At 39.8% G+C, this 20,605-nt stretch overlaps 1 protein-coding gene and 1 long non-coding RNA gene across 6 annotated transcripts in view; one reads left to right on the top strand and one right to left on the bottom strand.

Annotated features, from left to right (window-relative positions):
* bcor (BCL6 corepressor) overlaps positions 1-20,605 on the bottom strand; it is a 302,269-nt gene that overhangs the window by 192,726 nt on the left and 88,938 nt on the right. The gene's annotated exons all lie outside the window — the stretch shown is intronic.
* On the top strand, positions 17,621-19,660 carry LOC140199045 (uncharacterized). The gene is made up of 2 exons (XR_011886318.1): positions 17,621-17,866; positions 19,405-19,660. It is a non-coding gene; the product is annotated as an uncharacterized lncRNA (long non-coding RNA).

The raw sequence follows: 20,605 nt of genomic DNA, 5'->3' as shown, positions 1-20,605 counted from the left end.
AAATAAACAAAATGACGTTAAGAGAGACTAAAAAGAAATATAGCCTGAGCTGTGTTGGGGTGCTTCATATTGGTTCAAGTACCTACAGCAACGAGGGAAAAAGGCTGTTATATAACCTTGTGGTGTGAGTCTTCGGATTCTGTATCTCCTGCTCAATGCAACATTGCGAAAGAGCATAGCCTCAATGGTGGCGGTTCTTAATGATGTTCAAATTCCAGAGATGATAAATACACTATAAAATTCTTATACTTGTAGACAATGTTCACTAGTTCTCAAGTTCTTATATATTTGGACAAAGAGGTCAGTCCTGAAAATATCAGATTTTTTGTGTTAGGAGAATTCTAGTCCCAACCTGCCAAACCAACTGAACTCCCTCAGTCTCCCTCCTACTCCTCTGGTATTGTTTCACTCTGCGCCTTGTGGCGCAACAGGCAGCAGCCTTACCATTCCTTTAGCTTTTTTTTTGAGACTGAGTTGCTAGCTCATCATTCCACCCAGCATAGATGAGTGCAAGGAGCCGGCCAGGTTTGAACCTGGGACCAGTCACCTCGAAGCCCAGTGTGGATGGCACTACACCATTGCCGGCTTACTCTTCTGGCATCAGTTGACATAAATCTCATGGGACGATATAATAGAGAAGATAATTAATTTAATGTTGTAATAATGGAATATACAAACAGAAAAAAAATAAGGCCACAATGAAAGCCCCTGAAGCATGAATTTAGTCATGCAGGAGATAACCCTGTGTTCAGAAACATGAGAAGCTGCACATTTTATTTAAAAATATATTTTGTGTTTTATTAGACTTCATAAACAAAAGAGAATGATGGGAAATAGAATATATTGGTTTTGTAATTACATCATCTTGTGTTTTCTGGTTTATTCTGTGGTGCTAACTTGCACTGCAACATATGGCTGTGTGCTAAAGTTAAAAATAAAGCATGCTTTTGGGTAAGAATTTACCAAGACCCCTTCAGGTAAGTGTTGGTTCATTTGTTGTTTTTGTTCTCAATCACTGAAGTATCGCAATACCTGACAATGTCTAATCCAGTTTTGGATTCTAGTTTATTTACCCAAAAGATCAAACCAATATTTCTGTTAATACTGCCAATGTAATTTGAGTTACAATAGTTTGACTATTGGAACTCAAATTATATGGATGTATATTGTTTATATTATACATTGACAAAATTAAATTGTCAAAATAGCAACCAAATTCACTGGTATTACAAGCAGGAACAACACCCAGAAATGTGTAAAGCTGAAATAAACACTCAGAGGCCACATTATTAAGAACACATGTACACCTCATTAATGCAAATACATAATCAGCCAATCATGTAGCAGCAACTGAATGCATGAAAGCATGTAAACATGGTCAAGAGGTTCAGTTGTTGTTCAGACCAAATATCTGAATGGGGAAGAAATGTGATCTAAGTGACTTTGACTATGGAATGATGGTTGGTGCCAATGTCAGGGTTTCATTATCGCAGAAACTGCTGATCTCCTGGGATTTTCACACACAACACAGTGTCTAGAGTTTACAGAAAACAGAAAAAAACATTCAGTGAGCAGCAGTTCTGTGGGCAAAAAGCCTTGTTAACGAGAACTGTCAGAGGAGAATGACCAGATTGGTTCAAGTTGACAGGAAGGCGATAGTAACTCCAATTGTGTTACAACAGTTGTGTACAGAAGAGCACCTCCAAATGCACAACACATTGAACCTTTAGGTGGATGGGCTACACAGCAGCAGAAGACCACAAACATACCCTCAGTGGTCACTTTATTAGGTACAGGAGGTACTTAATAAAGTGGCCACTAAGTATATTTGCAAATAATAGTGAACTTAATCTGAGGTGCACCATCCAAACTCCATCACAAAGTAAGTTCTTCATGGAGGTCAAGATAAGACTAGTGCCTGATGAACTCCTTCATACTCTTTAAAGTACAAATACTGATGGATTTGTGAAATTTAATTGAAGGATTGACTATGTATTTACTATTTCTGACAATTTACTTGTGCCCTCTCATTATCTGAAGCACAAGTTCCTAATTCATATACAACTCCAAGGGCCCAGGTGTTCTTTCACTTTTCACTCATATGACCATGCTTGTCTAGATTTAATGTCGGTTGACAATGTTACCCAGATTATGAATTAAATCATAGCTGACCTATCATATTTTTCTTCTAAAAAGGGTTACTGGATGTTAAGATTGCAGAAAAATTGGTTATTTTGTCTTCAACCAATACATTGTGACACAACAGTGTCTAATTCTGCACTGCCCATTTGAATACTAACTCAACAAAGCAACTTGAATAAATATTGCATATTATGGTAAAACATCCCAAGGGACACCAGATATTTGGCTTCTGGGGACTGAGAAAATGATATAAGGAAACAAATCCTTTGTTGAACATTTGAAAAAGATATCAGCTAATCATGATTGAATGGGAGAATGAAGATATTAACTGTTGTGGGGTTAGGGGAAGTAGAGAGGTAACAAATATACTGTTTCTTTACTCGTACATTGGTTTACTTGTCTTTGTTTATGTATAGATTTCATAAATTTCGTTGCATTCCTTCGTGTTTCTGTAAATATCTGCAAGAAAATGAATTTCAAAGAGTATATGGTACAATATACTTACTTGGATAGTAATTTTTACTTTGACTTTGGTATTGTGCCTAGCTTTTGAGATGGTTCTAACTCGACAGTTAATATTCATCCATTTTAACTCTTAAATCCCCTTTTGATCATGAAGTAGTACAAACAGGCCTGGCTGGCCACCTACAAATTTAAGAAACACTACAGTCATTCCCTGTACAAATGACCTTGCAGAGTCCTCCTCACAAACACCTGGAGCTAGTATCTAAAATGGGAGAGCAATTCCAGAGATCAGCCTGATGTCACTTCTTGTCCCAACTGCGGAAATTGTCTAGCAGAAGGAGCAGCAATGCAATATACATGCAGGAATAATCCTGGGTAACCTTAACATTGACGGCAGACCCTCTGAAGTCCCATGGCATTATGTCAAACACAGGCAAAGAAAACTCTTTAGGAATACTGCGTACCATCCTTCTTCAATTCATGAATCCAATTTCCTTCATGTTGAAGAATACATGCAAGAAGCAGTGAAAGTAACAATGGCACAGAATGCATTCTGAATAATAACTTCCTTGAACATCATTAAGAATAGAACAATTCCACCATCACTGTTCAAGCTGACCAAAATCTGTAAGACATAGTGACAAGACAAGGTCCGTTTTAGGTAGTGATTTAACTAACACAAGGGAAAACCTTCTTGATCTTATCCTTGCCAATCTATCTCACCCATCAACAGCAACCTTAGTAGAAGTGATCATGCACAACTTTTGTGGAGACAAAATCCCATCTTTCTGTTGAGAAGAACTTGCTTTGAGTTATGCAGCATCAGAATCATTCTAAATGAACTGGATTCATGACAGATCTGGCAACTCAAAATTGAGTTGCCCACGAGGTGCTGTAGACCAGAAGCAGCAGCCAGAACCACCACCATCTGTAATCTCAAGGCCCATTACACCCCCACACTACTACAACAATCAAGTCGTAGTAACACTGGGGTCCACTGAGGAATGCAGAAGGTCATTGAAGGAATAGGACCAAATAAGGTACCAACTCGATACACAAGTATAAAGCAGTATGCAACAGACAGAGATTAGTGATCCTTCAATAACAGATCAATCAGAATCAGGTTTACTATCACTGACATATGTAATGAAATATTTTGTGACAGCAGTAGAATGCAAGCCATAAAATTTACTATGTTACAAAAATAAATAGATATTGCAAGAGGCTTTCTTTTGACAGTTCAGAAATCTGATGTCAAGGGAACGAAGCTGCTTCTGAGTTCCCATCCAGTTTACTCTCTATTTTCAGTCAAGTGACAGAGACATCATTAACAGTGCTGTTCAAAGATTCCACAATGAGGACCACTCATTTTCAGACATCTTGTGGTCTTGGATTAAACAAAGACTAAAGAACTGATTTCTAGAGGTGGGCTAAAAGTGAAGTGACTCATCTTGGCATCAAGGTAGCATGTGACTGAGCGTACTGTTAAGGAATCCTGGTTAAACTGAAGCTAATAGGTATCAAGGGGAAAACACTCCAATGACTGGATTCAAACATAACACAATGATAATTGTTTCAGCTGTTCAATGTTAATCAGACAGTCCTAGTTCATCATTGCTAGAGTTCCTCAACCATCTTCGGCTGATTCATTAATGACACTCCCTCCATCATTAGGTTCGAAATGGAGATGTTCACAAATGACTGCACAATATTTGTTTTCAATAAATACAGTAATCAATGCCAGTAAAAACTTTTAGAACCTTAAGGCATCAGCTGACATGTGGCATACTACACTGGCCCCACAAAAGTGTCAAGTAATGATCATCTACCACAATAATTATCTAGCTGCTTATTCTTGATATTCATTGTCATTACTTTCACCAAATCCATGCATCTGTGTGTGTGTGTGTGTGTGTGTGTGGTTGTCATCTGATAGTCACAACTGATCAACATGCAACTCAACTAGACCAACCACATAAATACCATGACAGAACCAGAATATATTGCAAACATTCAGCAGATTTAACAGTATGTGTGGAAAGAAAAACAGAGTTAACAGTTCATTTTAAAAATCCTTCTTCATCTGAAAGTACATAGTGTGATTCCAAAAGCAGTTTAAAGGTCTGGTATTTTATAGCTAGTGACTAACCTTCTGACATCAAACCCTTCCATCACTCACATGACCTAAGTCAGGAGTATATTCTCCATTTGTTTAGATGAACAACTCCAAGATAACTCCAGAATCTTAACATACCTGAGACAATGCAATCTGTAGTCCCCTCTCCCTCACTCTAAATCAGGATTTCCCAAACTGTTTTTATGCCTTGGACCAATACCATGAAGTAAAGTGTCTGTAGATCCCAGGTTGGGAACCCCTGCTCTAAACCTTCTACCACCAACTCAAAATTACTAGAGTGTAAACCACCTACCAATGCATTGAAATAATCCATCCCAGCTTACTCCTTCAATTCTTCACAGACCATCAACTTCCACTGCAAAGAAAATTGAGCTTCAGGAATAATGGGAGCCAGCCACCTGCAGGTTTCTCTCCAAATGTCACAATACCCTGACTTGGAAATCCCCTACCCATCAGCAATGCAAGTGTCTCTCTTTGTAGGTCCATAGTGGTTCAAGAAATGGCTCACCACTACCATCTCAAGGGCAGCTAGAAACACACAATGAAGCATTCCGTCAGCAAAACCCACATCCCAGAAATGAATAAATAAATAAACACTCAGTTCTAAATCCTACACTTCTGCATGCAAACTGTAAAATACAGAAATCTGGGACTTATTGTCAGATTTGGAAGGCCAAAAACTTCCCATCATTATGCTGGAGAAAACCACCAAAATCTGCACCAGGTCAGATCTGGCTCAGAATCAAGGGAGTTGGAGATCTTGGTAAAGGCAAAGGTAAATTACATCATTACAAATATTTTGCTCAAGGTTCATGTTTTTAGTTGGATTACTTTTTAATTCCTTCTTACATTTGAATTTTAAAATATCTCTGACATGTGTTTCTATTCTTAAGATCACAAACAGCTTTCTCTGCTCAAGATCTCACTTCATGTTGTCAGGGGTATTTTAGGACTAGGCCTCAGACTTTGCCAAGCCACAGAGTGAAGAGCACAAGTGAATGACACCATGTAACTATGCTCTCTAACTCCCTCCTGTACAAAAACCACAAACTTGTACTGATTTTTGAAAACATGAAATGATACCTATCTTTCAGTGAATGATAGCATACGTGATTATTGCCTGGATGGCAGTTCACAAATAGATTTAAAAACAAGGAAGGATTTTTTGGATCAGCAAGCTTAGAGGTAATGATTTGGGCGATTTAGTACTAAACAGGAAAACAAACGTATCTATTCTGAAATTTGATTCTGCGGCCCCTACAATGTCTTCATAAAGTAGCTTGTGCATCTCCTCAGCTTCTGAGCTGGTTCCTACTCTAGCCCTCCCTCATCTGCCAATCACATCCTCACCTGGATCCACTTATCTCCTGCCAAATCTTGCTCCCCTTTCTTCCATGTTTTTATACAGGATATATTCCTTCTTTCTTTCAATCCACATGATGTAAGCTCTCCAATTTCCTCCATAGATGCAGCCCAACCCACAGAATTCCTCTGGTGTTTTATGTGTTGTTAAAATAAAAGTGTACAGTATCTTACACCTATTATCTTGGGCAGTGCAAGACTGACTGAAAAAGAATAAATATCTTGGCACACACAAAAAAACTGGCACAGCCAGTTAATATTTACAAACATAACAAGAATGATGACTTGCACTATTTTCGCATTCTGTTCTTGTCTGATAAACTGCTGTGTAATAATCCAAAACACAGTTTCAGTTTTGCTGTAATTTCTGATGAACATTGTCAAAGGGCATCTATTGTTAATGTCATCCTTACAGAGATATTCTGTTTTATCTATCCCTGTCTACCTTGTCTGAAACTTAAAACTAACTTGTTTTCTCTTTCCCAGTTTTAATAAAGGTTTTAGTCTGGAAGCATTTAAGACAGGTTTGGAAAGGTACATAGGTAGTAGGAATATGGAAGGCTATGGTCCCAGTGCACAGCAGTGTATGCAGTTTAAATGGATTCGGCATGGACTAGATGGGCCGAAGGACCTGTTTCTGGGCTGTACTTCTCTATGACTTTGTTACTTTTTCCAGAGTTGCTGCCTGATTTGCTGATGGGAGTTCCCCATCTCCTTTTTTATATCAGCATAATTATGTATAGCTTCTTGTTCCTAATAACCTGATTAGGTATTTAGGCGAAGATCCTCATACTCCCATGAAATTTAATGATGAAAGGAAAGCAAAAGCAACTTGTCTTTTTCAAGCACCTGTAACACGATAAGAAGTCCCAAGGGATAACAATTGTTATCAAAGACTATAAACAGTCCACGATTCTGCAGTGTAACTGGAAACATTGAATTCCAGGGAAATGACTGTGAACTGCATCAAAACGGCTATCACTTTTTCGGCAAAACTGGTCGGAAAAAGGAATCGCACAAGAATGAACAAAAAGCAATAGACCTCCAAAATAATACTTTTCATTCTTCTCAAGAAAACTTAGTGTCCTCTGCTGGACATCTCCTTAAGGCTGATTACGTGCACGGATTAATTACTTGCAAATCAACCATTATTTAATACAATATCTAAATGCCAGCGCTGTATACTATTCAGTTTAGAAGCTGCTGTTCCTGCTCAATCCGAGATACAGCTAACTTAAATTGCTATTTTTTCTGGAAGGTGTCAATCTTGAGCGATCAAATTGGTAAGTTAATAACTCTGAGGATATTTTATGATATTGTACTAAAATAGTGCACCTATAGGCTTTTCAATACATTTGTGTCAATTACTTGGTGTCGATATTTTCACTTGATGGGCACTCAGAAGGTTCAGCATTACCTCGGTAGTCCCAGCACATTTCTGGCATCATCGCTCATAAAAGAAAATAGTATCTTGTTAACATATAAGGCTGTACTCTTCTGTTTTACATTGCACTCAGTATTGTGTGTGTGTGTGTGTGTGTGTGTGTGTGTGTGTGTGTGTGAGAGAGAGAGAGTGGGTGAGAGTAGGTGAGAGTGGGTGGGTGAGGGTGTGGGTCAGGGTGTGTGTGAGAGGGTGTGTGAGAGTGTGTGAGAGGGTGTGTGAGTGTGTCTGTGTGTATGTGTGACTGAGTGTGTGTGTGTGTGTGTGTGTGTGTGTGTGAGGACGGAGTTTGGGGGGGGGGATGTGTGGAGAACGGAAGAGAAGGCTTAAGCAGTTGATTTTATTAGAAACTGACATGATGATAATACAAAGAAAATAGCTATCTATGTGACAGTCGTACATTGCAGACGGCTGTGTTATTCTAAATCATCGCCAATAGTCCCAACATCTTGTTCGCCAGCAGTGTGATTGACTGGGCCCAAGCGGAACTATCCAGCTCTCCGCCCTTCACACGGATGACACTAATACTTCTTTGGGCTGTCACCTGAGGCACCCAACAGAAATAAAGTCGGTAACAGGCTTCCTACTGCTATCATACTGTGGTAACAGTACGTAAATCACTCTTTACCAAAAAAAATGTTTTGTATCGGCAATAGACCCGATATCGTGACCCTATTTAAGAAAAGGAGCAGAAGGGCGCTCGGACTTCCGCTTCCGTGATACAAACGTGACTTGGCCTCGGTAACCACGGTGGCAGTCCTTCACGCTCCCGTATTCCGCGGTACTCACCAACCCCGATCCCTCAACTCGTGTGGCAGCATTTATTTTTATTGTGCACCATGCTTTCTTATTCCTTTACAAATGAATCAAAATCTCTTCCATAAGATTTGTTGAAATGTACTGAACTCAACTCCAAACACATTACCGTTCAATACTTAATTCCGGAGAAATGTTCAAATCCAACCCGATAGCGAGACATAGAAGCATTCAAATGCAACACGTTTCATTTAGAGATCTGTGGTGGACAGCAGTAATTTACACCACTTGCCCCAACCCACCCCGCCTCCACCGCTCGATTTAAATGGAAAACATTCGCCGCTACGTACAATTACATAAACTGAGGGGAGCTTTCTCAAGCTCCTCTCCTTGAACGCTCAGGGATTTTAATGCAATCTGGAAGTGTCTATTCATTACGCCGAGACAGAGTATGGCGAAACAATTTGGAATCCATCCCGAAATTCAGATGCGCCCTACGGCTTGGTGATCAATGACTTTCCCCAGCTTCGAACTGATAATTATATCAAACCTGTTATCGATGTTTAGGAGTTAAATATTTTTTCAAACAAACAGGCGCTCATCGCGTGACACACGAGAATGAAAGGAGCTTGCTAAAATATCTATACTCCAGCCCGAAAACTCTTAGTTCTGGCGCGATATCAACACGATGTTGCACCAAGTTTAGTAAGCGCTGCAAGTATACCTAACAAAGGAAAGATATTTCACGCAGGCACAGAAAGCCTGTTCTTGATACATTCAGATTCCACGCACAGCCCCTACGCAGTCCTTCACCTCCCACCTGGCATACTTCAACAATGGCTTACTACACACGTCAACTCTCACTGACATAGTCACACAGTACACACCACCACCACCAACACCACGATCTCGACACGATCACACCAGCTTCCTCTTTTCATTTTCTGTTTCCACATCATCCGTGGATATTCAACGCTGGGTTTTCCTTAGAGGCACTACGATCCTACGCGTCACAACATTAATACTTCAACCTAGAGGAGAGGACAACTCAATCCAGCAACATCAATTACGACTTAAACTCTTAAAAAAAACTCCAGAAGGCACTTACCAGTTGTATAAGCAAAAAAAAAGAAAATCAGCAAAAGTATAGTCAAAAAGATTGATTTTAATGAGCGACTGAAATAAGACCATAAAGACCTGGGAGCAGGATTAGGCCATTCGACCCATCGAGTCTGCACCATTATTCCATCATGACAGATTTATTATCTTTCTCAACCCCATTCTTCTGCCTTCCTGTAACCTTTAATGCCCTTATTAATCAAGAATCTATCAACCAGCACTTTAAATATGTATACTATACCCAATAACTTAGTCTCCACAACCATTGTGGAAATGAATTCCACAGATTCAGCAGCCTCTAAGCTGAGGAAATTCCTCCTCACCTGTCCTTGTATTCTGAGGCTGTACCTTCTGGTCCTAGCTATAAGAAACATCTTCTCCACTTCCACTCTATTAAGGCCTTCTAATATTTGATAGATTTTAATGAGAACTCCCCTCATTCGTCTAAACTCCAGTGAGCACAGGCCTAGAGCCATCGATTGGTCCTTAGATGTTAACCCTTTCATTCCTGGAATCATTCTAGTGAACCTCCTCTGGACCCAATGCCAGCACATCCCTTCTTAGAAAAGGGGCCCAAAACTATTCACAATACTCCATGTTGTTGAACCAGTGCCTTATAAAGTCTTAGCATTACATCTTTGCTTTTATTTTAATCTTCTTGCATTGCCTCCCTTACCACTAATTCAACCTGTAAGTTAACTTTCAGTGAATCCTGCATTAGGTTTCCCAAGTCCCTTTGTATTCCTGATTTCTGAAGTGTCTCCCTATTTAGAAAGTAGTCTAGCCTTTATTCCTTCTCCCAAAGCACAAGATCATACACTTCCCTTTGCTATATTTCATCTGCCATTTCTTTGCCCATTTTCTTAGTTCATCTAAATCCTTCTGCAGATTCCTTGCTTCCTCAATGCTATATGCCCCTCCACCTATATCTTTGTATTGTCTGTCAACTTAGCCACAAAGTCATCAATTCTGTAATCCAAATCAATGACATATAACCCAAAGAAAGGCCTGTATTCCTACATTTTGCTTCCTGCCAGTCAGCCAATCTTTTATCCATGCTTGCAATATCTTTCCTGTAATACCATGGGCTCTTATCATGTTTAACAGCCTCGTGTGCGGCACCTTGTCAAAAGCCTTCTGAAAATCCAAATAAGCAACATTCACCGCCTCTCCTTGGTCAATCCTGTTATTTGCTCAAAGGAACTCCAACAGAATTGTCAGGAAAGATTTTCCCTGAAGGAAACCAAGCTGACTTTTGCCGATTTTATCACACACCTCCTGGTACCAAAATCTCATCCAACATGGACTCCAACATCTGACCAACCACAGAAATCAAGTTAATTGGCCTATAATGTCCTGTCTTTTGTCTCCCTCCCTTCTTAAAGAGTGGAGTAATATTTGCAATTTTCCAGTCCTCTGGAACCACTCCAGATTCTACAATCTCTTCAGCCACCTTTATCATAGGAGCAAGGTGTGAAGGCCAAAACTGCACAATTTAGGGGCAAGCTGGCTGAATGACTGGCCTCCAATAAAGAATCAAATTGCAGCCACTACATGTGCAGCACAGTATTTAAGGATACAAAAGAGGCAGAACAGAACAAATGGATTTCCAATAATTGTTGGAAAGGGACAGTTCACAAGGAAGGGAGATCTGAGGTCAAAGGGATTTGAAAACATGGATAAAGATTGAAATGAAATTTAGAGTTAGAGCAATGGAGATAAAGAAATAATGGTTGAGAGTTTTAGGAGAAAGATAAACAGAAATAGGAGATATTACAGAGGTCAAAATGAAATCTTACCAATGGAAAAGTTATGGGACAGAGCATGAAGGAGTTGAGGTGGGCCTGGTGGTTAAAATGCAAGGTGTATGAACAAATTAATAGCTGAGTGGTAAAGTTTGAGATGGTCTTCCAAAGGCAAAGTCAATAGCACTTATATTCCAACCAACAAACTATAATTAATGTGATGGTATTGATTTTCCTCTCTGCAAAGTTCTGAACTCAAATCAAGGTCTTAAGCCCTATCCAATACAAATAGGTATGGGTACCCTTACTAACAGGAGGTTAGCCAACTACCCTTCAAAAGCTAGATCACTTCCCCATTTATCCACATGGAGAGTTTAGCTGCCAATACCCCCTATTTTTTTTCATACCTATGGAGAAGGACATAAAGATATGGAAGGCACTGGTGTGGAGGGTTATGAATGACATGAAGGAAATCTGGAAGTCAAACCTGACCAGAGGGCTTAAAAGGAGGATCTTCATAGCAGTCATAGAGTCCATTCTCACGTACGGATGCGAGACGTGGACAATCACCAAGACTATGCTAAAGTCTCTAGATGGTTGCTATACACAAATGCTCCGGATGGCTCTTGACGTGTGTTGGCAACAGCATATGACAAACGTCGAGCTCTACGACGACCTACTGATGCTCACCACTAAAATTGAGGCAAGAAGACTGCAACTAGCAGGGCACTGTCTACACCACCCCGAGCTACCTGCCAGCCTAGTCATCATATGGGAGCCCAAGCATGGGAGGGTGAACCCTGGGCACCCTCCCATGACTATGGTCAACACGCTCCGAGAAGACAGTGGCATGGCGAATGTAGATGAAACAAACACACTGATGAGGGAGAGGGAGAAGTGGAGAGTCTGTCATCGTGCCGAATGCCGGCCCCCTAAGGCCTGAGTCGACATAGTAGTACCCCCTATTTGTGTGGTAGGTCCCTCCTCCTCCCAGATGAGATACTTCCAGCTAATGAAGTAGTTTAAACACAGTTCAAGATTCGTGATTGTTTAATGTCATTTCCAGTACAAGTGTAAAGAACAAGACAATTGTTACTCCAGCTCCAATGCAGCACAAAAAAAATTTTAAAAACACAATAATAATTAATAAAAACAATATAAATACTTAAGATAGCTTATATACAGAGATTGATTGTATGTCCATAAAGTGATGCTAGGCACAGGAGTGCCTTTACATAAGGTGACTGACAGGAAATGATAAAGTAATGGTGGTTGGGGGTATGGGGGTGTGAATTAGTGGCTGGAGCTGTTAATCAGCCTTACTGCTTAGGGAAATTATCTGTTTTTGAGTCTGATGGTCCTGGCGTGGATGCTACACAGTCTCCTCCCTGATAGGAATGAGACAAACAGTATATGAGCAAGGTGGGTGGGATCCTTCATGATGTTACTGGGGTTTTTCTGAGTATTCTTGATGGTGGATAGGCTGGTGCCAGTGATGCATTGGGCAGTTTTGACTACTCATTGCAAAGCATTGTGTCCATTTATTTTTAGTGATACATGTTTAAATTTAGAAAAAAATTATTAAAACAGATTTAATACTTAGAGGATTTCTATCTTATAAAAAATCAAAATCACAAACAACTTCTAAAACACACAGAATTTCCAAAACACAAGTACAATTCCTGTAAGTTGAAAAGACATACCAATGAGTTGCCTGTTTCAGAAATTGAAAGCACAGGAATGGATTCTAGTCACCCAATTTTCTGTCATTCTTCTTCTCATTCCTTGACTATTCCCTAGCAAGCCTGACTGCTCTCTTACATTTATACTGTTTTACTTTATTACTTGGTGACTTCACACAGATGGTCTAAAATCTTTTGGGGACAGAGATCCCAGACACCCAAAGTTAATGCTGTGAATTAATACTGACTCTCCAAATACGCAAAACTTCCAACTATTGACTGATCACCTATTTGATGTGCTGAGTGATAATATCAGTTTGGTCTGCAAACTTCCTTGAACTAAATAACCTAGTCAGTGTCGTCAGGTCTAATTAACATAACTTTATTGTCTAACACAGCATCTCCTGAGAGCCCATGCTCAGGGCCAGCACCCTGTGCCCTATAAGAAGTGTTGTTTGTTTGCAAAGCTGACCTTTTAACTTCAGAATGATATTTGTTTTCACTTTCATTAAGAACTGAAGACTGGCTCCTGTTTATGATGAGGAGCTGAGCAAAGAGTACTGGTTGGTCACATAACTCACTCAAAAACAACTCTTTGATCCCTGGAAGTGTCAGCTGTTGTGTTTGAAAACTGAGTGTAGGAAAAAGGCCCCCTAGTCCTTTACAGTGTATATCCATCACCTTATTTGAGAGCTGGTGGTGATGTAGAGTTGTATGCATGGAAGTTGTATAAATGGAAGCAAAACTGCTTTTCCCAGAGATTAATGAATCTGTGGAACCCTCTGGTCTTAAATTCAATCCCTCTAGTGATGCCCAACTCCCCAAGATCTACCTGCAGGACTTCATCCCTTTCTACCAATACCATGGGCTCTGGCTGTACAGCCTCTCCCATAAACAGCACAAACAGTCAACTTCCATGCATACAACCATCTGTGGATGGTCTAAACTAGCTTGGCAAGGGGTTGGGAAACTGATGTTAAAACCAGGAGAAGCTGGAAATAATATACAGTAGTTCAGTGAAAATTGTATTCAGGAAAGCAAGAGAAAGGAGGCAATAGTGCATGCAATGATAAGCAGTATGCATCAAGAAAGAGTAGAGCATACACCAAAGAAAACTATTATAAAATTCAATCATAAACAAGAGAAAAATCTGCAGATGCTGGAAATCCAAGCAACATACACAAAATGCTGGAGGAACTCTGCAGGCCAGGTAGCATCTATGGAAAAAGAGTACAGTTGATGTGTTGGGCCGAGACCCTTGAGCAGGACTATAGAAAAAAAAGATGAGGAGTCAGAGCGAGAAGGTGGAGGGAGGGGAGGAAGAAACACAAGGTGAGAGGTGAAACTGGGAGGAGGGAGGGGTGAAGTAAAGAGCTGGGAAGTTGGCTGGTGAAACAGATACAGAGGGAATCTAATAGGAGAGGACAGAAGATCATGGAAGAAAGAAAAAGGGGGAGAGGCACCAGAGGAAGACAATGGGCAGGCAAGGAGATAATATGAGAAAGGGAAAAGGGGATAGGGAATAGAAAGGGGGGGGGCATTACCAGAGGTTTGAGAAATTAATGTTCATGCCATCAGCTTGGCAGCTACCCAGACAGAATGCAAGTTGTTGCTTCATTGGACTCATACATGTCAGAATAGGAATGGGAAGTGGAATTAAAATGGGTGGCCACTGGGAGATCCCACTTTTTCCTCCAGTCCTGTATTTCTTTCACCAATCAACTTCCCAGCTCTTTATTTCACCCCTTCCAGTTTCACCTATCACCTTCTGTTTCTTCCTCCCTCTCCCCCCCCCCCACCCCAACCTTCCACTCTGTAATGGTGTCAGAACAGAGCTCACTAAAGTGAACTGGGCAAATAGAGCAAAAGGGCAAGATGCCGATCAGCAATGACAGACGTTTAAGGGAATAGTTAAGGGAATAATTAAATCTCAGCAAAAGTATATTCCAGTATGAAAGAAAAGATCCAGAAGATGATGCACAGTATCATTTTAAAAGAAAAAGCAAACAATGTTGGGAAGATTAATGGAAAGCATAAATACCAAATAATGAACATGTAGACAATATAACCTGCCACTGGTAAATTTTAAACAAGGTAGTAGTGGGAGTACATATTGGTGTTTAGAGAGTGAGATTGTGGAGCTAATAAAAGGAAATAGAGAAATGGCAAAGTCGAAATAATTAATTTTGGATTGGAGTTCAAAATAGAAGATGCCAGAAACATCCTTATAGTAATTCATAATCAATGGGAAGGAGCAACTTCGATTAATCACTAGAAAAAGAATTTGCATGCAAGCTGATGAGGCTAAAGGCTAAGTTCCCAAGTCATCGACACCCTGGTGAGATGCATTCTAAAGTCTCAAAACAGCTGCAGAGATTGTGGATGCATTAGTTGCAGAACACAAGCCCTAGATTCTGAAGGTGTTCCTAAAGAATGGTAAGTTTCAAAAGTAATGCCAATATTCAACAAAGTCAGAGGGGTAGGGGAGGAAAAAACAGATTCTAATGCTTATGAAAAACTTTCTCCACATTTTGATCCTAAACGACCAATTTCTGATTGCCAAACCCAACTTCTTTTACATAAATGCAGGTCGACTCTTTCGGTAGCCATTAATAAGGTAATAAACACAATTGAAAAAATAAAGGCAAGTGTAATATTGCCCCTGGATGATCCCAGAAGGTTGGCAAATCTTGGCATCTCTACCCGATGCTCACGGCCACAGAAAGCAATATTAATTCATGGGAACAGAACAAGAATTCTCACACCCATTAGTATCAGCTGTGCATCAAACCATCGATTGATATTGTCCTCACTTTCCCCACATTCTGTACACATTATTGTCTTCTCTTTCCATTAGCTGTTCCTCAAAGCAGTAGCTGCTTTGGAATGCCTTTGATTGACAAGCAGCCCTCTCACTTGGGGGGGAGGGGCGGGCAGCTATAGATGCTGTAAGTCTAAAATCAAAATGAAGTGCTGGAAATGTTGTAGGTCAAGCAGTATTTGTGGAAAGAGAAACAGAGTTAACCTCAGACCACTGTGTCGCCATCAGAATTCTAGCAGTTCTGATGAAGGGGCATTGATCAGAAACGTTAATGATGTTTGCTCTCTATTGATGCTGCCTGACAAATTCAATTCCGAGCTTATTTTTCATTCATAAACCCGTTCCAGTTTGCTATTCTGCTCACCTCATTCCTTTTTAGTTTTGTTAACATTCTCAGAATCTTCTGTTTATTTTTTGGAAAATGTTTTAAAAAAATCAACAATTTGCTCAATTTTCAGATCCACACCTAACTTCACATGGAACGTCACGTTATGGCGTCTCGTGACCCTCTCTCGAAAACGCCCCCCCCCCACTCTGATCCGTTCATCCGGAAGAAGAGCTAAACTGCTCCATGCAAAATAGTACAAATGAGATAACTAGATAATCGTAGCGATATCACCTTACCAGTAAGAAATCCAAGTAACTTTCACCCTGTCCAGGGGCATGAGAAAGAATTTGCCCATATCATTGCTACCTGACATGCTGAGGGTTTCTGGCACTTTGTTTTCATTCAGATTTCAAAAATCTGCAGTTTAATTTGATTTTCAATTAAAGTTGTGACATTTTGATTCGACCATTCAAACTATATTGACATTCCTCTTGGAAATCTATCCGAATAAAGGACAGGTATGTCGAAGGACATCCACAAAAGTATTCGAAAATATGTCAAAATAATTTTCTAACCACCTGATTTTAGAAGAGGTTTCGACTTTGCGACTTCTGACTTCAGCGTATGTACAAATTCTGCACCAAGTGCTCCAACAGATAGATGCTCCTTCCATACAAACACGAATATCTAATCACCATTTACAACGCACGCTACTTCATACACGATCGATCTTCACAGCAGCAATTCATCACTCCTCTGTTAAATCGTCTTCACAACACCCTGACACGACCTTAACGCAAACCTTCTCCGTTAAAACCCTTACTTCGTCGTCTGCTGCGCAGATGCTGCACACTACAACACGCAACCGTGAAACACTAGTTCATTCATTCCAGAAAAAAAACTGCCGAGTACGAACGTACATCATGACGGCGAAAATTAGCTTTTACTGTCAAGTTCACACTTAAGATCTACACTTCTGTTTAAAAAAATGTTTTAATATGCCGAGAGTGACACGTACAATTTAAAGCAAACTTAATTTTACATGACACTCAATTTCTAGACAATGTTTTAAAGTCCTGTGTCTCTCCAAATAACAGACCTTCCCGCACGGTACACGATTTTCCTCGAGTTCCAAGTTAGCCTTCCGTGTCTAAAAATGGAAGAGAGAGCGATAGAAAGTGTCCTTTGTCTCACACAAACCACAGGCATGTTTACTGTACCTGAAACTGAAGTAATTATTCGTGAAATCAAATAAGTGAGCTTAATATGATTCATACGCGGCCAAGTGACAGGCACAACTGCTGCATCAAAAAATGCCAGATTATAAGTAACCAATGAGCCTCACTAAAAACTATTTGCATTGTTAAACAAACATATATATCTCATCGCAAACACGCATCACACAAAAATTGCGAGCTATAGATATCCGTTACGATTAAAACTTAACAGGAGATAGTATCACTTTGGTTCCGAGTATCATTTTTGTTTCAAGCTTCAGTTTGCAATGCGGCCAGACAAGAGTCCCTTAAGCACTGGATAAAGATCAGCAGTGCCACCGAACCTCCGTCATAAGTCCGACATGCTTCCTGCTGATTACAGAAGCAAGCTGTCTTTTATGACCTGTGATAAATTTACAGAGCACGCTTCATTTAAATACAGTGGAACATGCGGTTCCGATCAAGTCTGTTGCACTAACTCTAGTCAACGGTCATTTGTTGTACCGTATTCTGCATTAATTTCCGTTATTGTCATCTAAAACATTGCAAGGATGCATAATCCCGAGATGTTCAACTTGTTTACTCTTTACATGGAATCTGAGCAACTTTGTGAGAGCCCCAACATCACAAAGCGGTTTTTAGAAAGAAAAAGTAAGTGGATTCACATTTTAGTTTATTTATCTGTTCCCCTTTCCTGTCACAAAAATTGTATGTACCCCTTGTCATTCTGGTTCCAGCCGTGTATATCCTTGTTAGACTGATCCTAACCGTGTAAAAGATTTCATGCACACAAATCCGCAAATGTGGATATGCTTTAACCTAGTTTAAATACGTTTAGTTAGCTAACATGCATTTATATAACATGTACTGGACCTTAGTAATGCTCAGTACAGTACCAAGGTGGCGCTTGGTAATGTTTTAACGTGCTTCTCCGCCGGAAGGCGGCAGACACACACACCAACAACAACAACGCGATCTTTATGTGTGTTTAAATGCCAGTTAACACGATGCTCACTGCTTTTTGCACATTGGCTGAAGCATACAAACTCAAAGAAGTAAAGCTTATCAATCTATTTATGATTTGAAAGATACGGTTCTCACTCAGTTGAAAGAATAACCTGCATGTTTGACTAACGCGATATATTTTTTTAAAAAATAAAACTGACCACCATGAAGACAACCAAAGCTGACTGAAAATGCAGCATACTTGCGTGCTGTTGTCATCCATTATAAAATTGAAGTATGCCAATCCAAGGTGCGTTCCATACACCACAAAACCATAAAATAACTGTATTGTTGAGGGATTAATTATTAGCAATGTGCTTAAACATTGTTACAATTAAGAGTGATTAGTTGCCGTGTCCATTCACTGCAATCAAAGTTCAATGTTCAAAGTAAATTTTTATCAAAGTACATATATGTCACCATACACACCCTGAGATTCATTTTTTGTGGCCAATCAGAGTAAATACAAAAGAAACAATAGAATCAAACACTGCATTCAACAGGATGAACAATCAATTTGCAAAAAAAACTGTGCAAATACAAAAAAAGGATAATAATAATAATAAATAAGCAATACATATCAAAAACATGAGATGACGAGTCCTCGAAAATGAGTACATAGGGTGTGGAAACATTTTAACGATGGGGCAAGTGAAGTTGAGTGAAGTATCGCCTCTGATTCAAGAGTCTGATTGTTGAGGGGTAGTACTGTTCCCGAACCTGATGGTGCGGGTCCTGAGACTCCTGTACTTTCTTTATGATGGCAGCAGCAGGAAGAGAGCATTGATGCTGCTGTGCCGCGACAGCGCTCCAAATAGATGTGCTCAATAGTGGGGAGGTTTTATCCGCGATGAACTAGGCTGTATTCACTTCTTTTTGTAGGCTTTTCCGCGCAAGGGCATTTGGTGTTTCCATCCCAGGCCGTAACACGTATAATTATAACACGTGTAAATGCCTGCCACAGGTGAATTGACTTGTTCAGCGACGTTTAAGGCTCAAAATCACAACAGTACATTACTGTTATAAGACTGCAACTTGGGGAGAGTGCATTGGGGATTAAATACAGTTTGAAATGCAATGATCATATTCATGCGTGTCCTAACTTATAGCTTTTAAAATTAACCTGCGTGACTACAAGTCACACAATTGTCTACAGTTTATCGTTTATTCTCTGCCATGCATAGCAGATACAAATGTGGTTATTTACGTTTAGCACACCCAGTGCTGGGAAGCAGGGGAGCCGGGTCACGCCTCAAGGGAGTTGCTGAAAAGCACGTGATGCATGCTCAAATTTCACCGCCTGACCCCCAACACAGAACACAGCTGGCGGCACCACATCGCGGCAGGAATTTGTTCGAAGTTCCCTCCTTTTAAATTTTTAAAAAAATCGACAATATATCCAGCTTCTCAAATAATAAATAAAGGCGGTAATTTTCTTTGTCTGGGATCTCCTCAGTTTTTGTTTTAAACCTCTCAAGTCTACGCAAATAATAGAGAAAACCACGGGGTATACATAAAACAGTGACATATTGTGTGAGTCGTTGGACAATCCTACTATCACAGGAGACTGCTATAATCTACTATTTCAAAACTCTCCGTCAGATCCTTCAAATCGCAGATCTATTAAACGTTTAGAGCAGATGTCGTGCGTTTCTTACAGACTCCATAATTACCATGTAATTTGTAGGATGCTAGTAATACGTACAAAGGACTCTGTGTGCTCTATACTCTTTTTCAATTCATTAACAAAAGATTCAAATGCTATCCGAGGTCCAGTAAATGACACTGCAGTGTATAATAAAGGTATTACGCAGGCTAGCAGACCCTGCTTGTGGAATTAGTTTTGTTAGCGGAGTGTACCAACATACCTGCATTTATAATATTCTTGTTTGTGCCTAGTAGTGGATCATCTGAAAGAGCAAAAACATATCTGCATCACCTTCACCAGGTTTCAAACACTGGTTTTTGTAAATATCCAAAACTTACAATTGATGATATTGTGTTAATGATACCATACTAATGAACTGTTGGTGAATTGTCTATAGACCCTTTCACTGTTGGTATCAAACTAATTAGCAGCCATTTCTAGGAAATATTTGTTGTTATCAGTTTGTGAGGATAGCTAAATGTATGCTTTGGTATTGCACTGTGAACTGCAAAAATCTGTGTGTATATATTTTTTCAAAAGAATTTTACTATACAAACAAATATACTTTTACTTTGCTTATGATATTAAACTTGATTCCTAATTTTGCCAGATGTCCTCAAAGCACTCCACCTTACTTGGAGTTTGCTAATTAGGCAATCTGTTCTTTATGTTGTTGGTTATGAGAGGAATGGGAGGAATATTGCTTAAGCTTAAGCCAACACCTAAGCTTCAAGCTC

The sequence above is a fragment of the Mobula birostris genome, chromosome 6 (genome assembly GCF_030028105.1).
Source record: "Mobula birostris isolate sMobBir1 chromosome 6, sMobBir1.hap1, whole genome shotgun sequence".
NCBI lineage: Eukaryota > Metazoa > Chordata > Chondrichthyes > Myliobatiformes > Myliobatidae > Mobula > Mobula birostris.
Note: the sequence above shows the minus strand (reverse complement) of the source record. Positions and strands in the feature narration are given on the sequence as shown.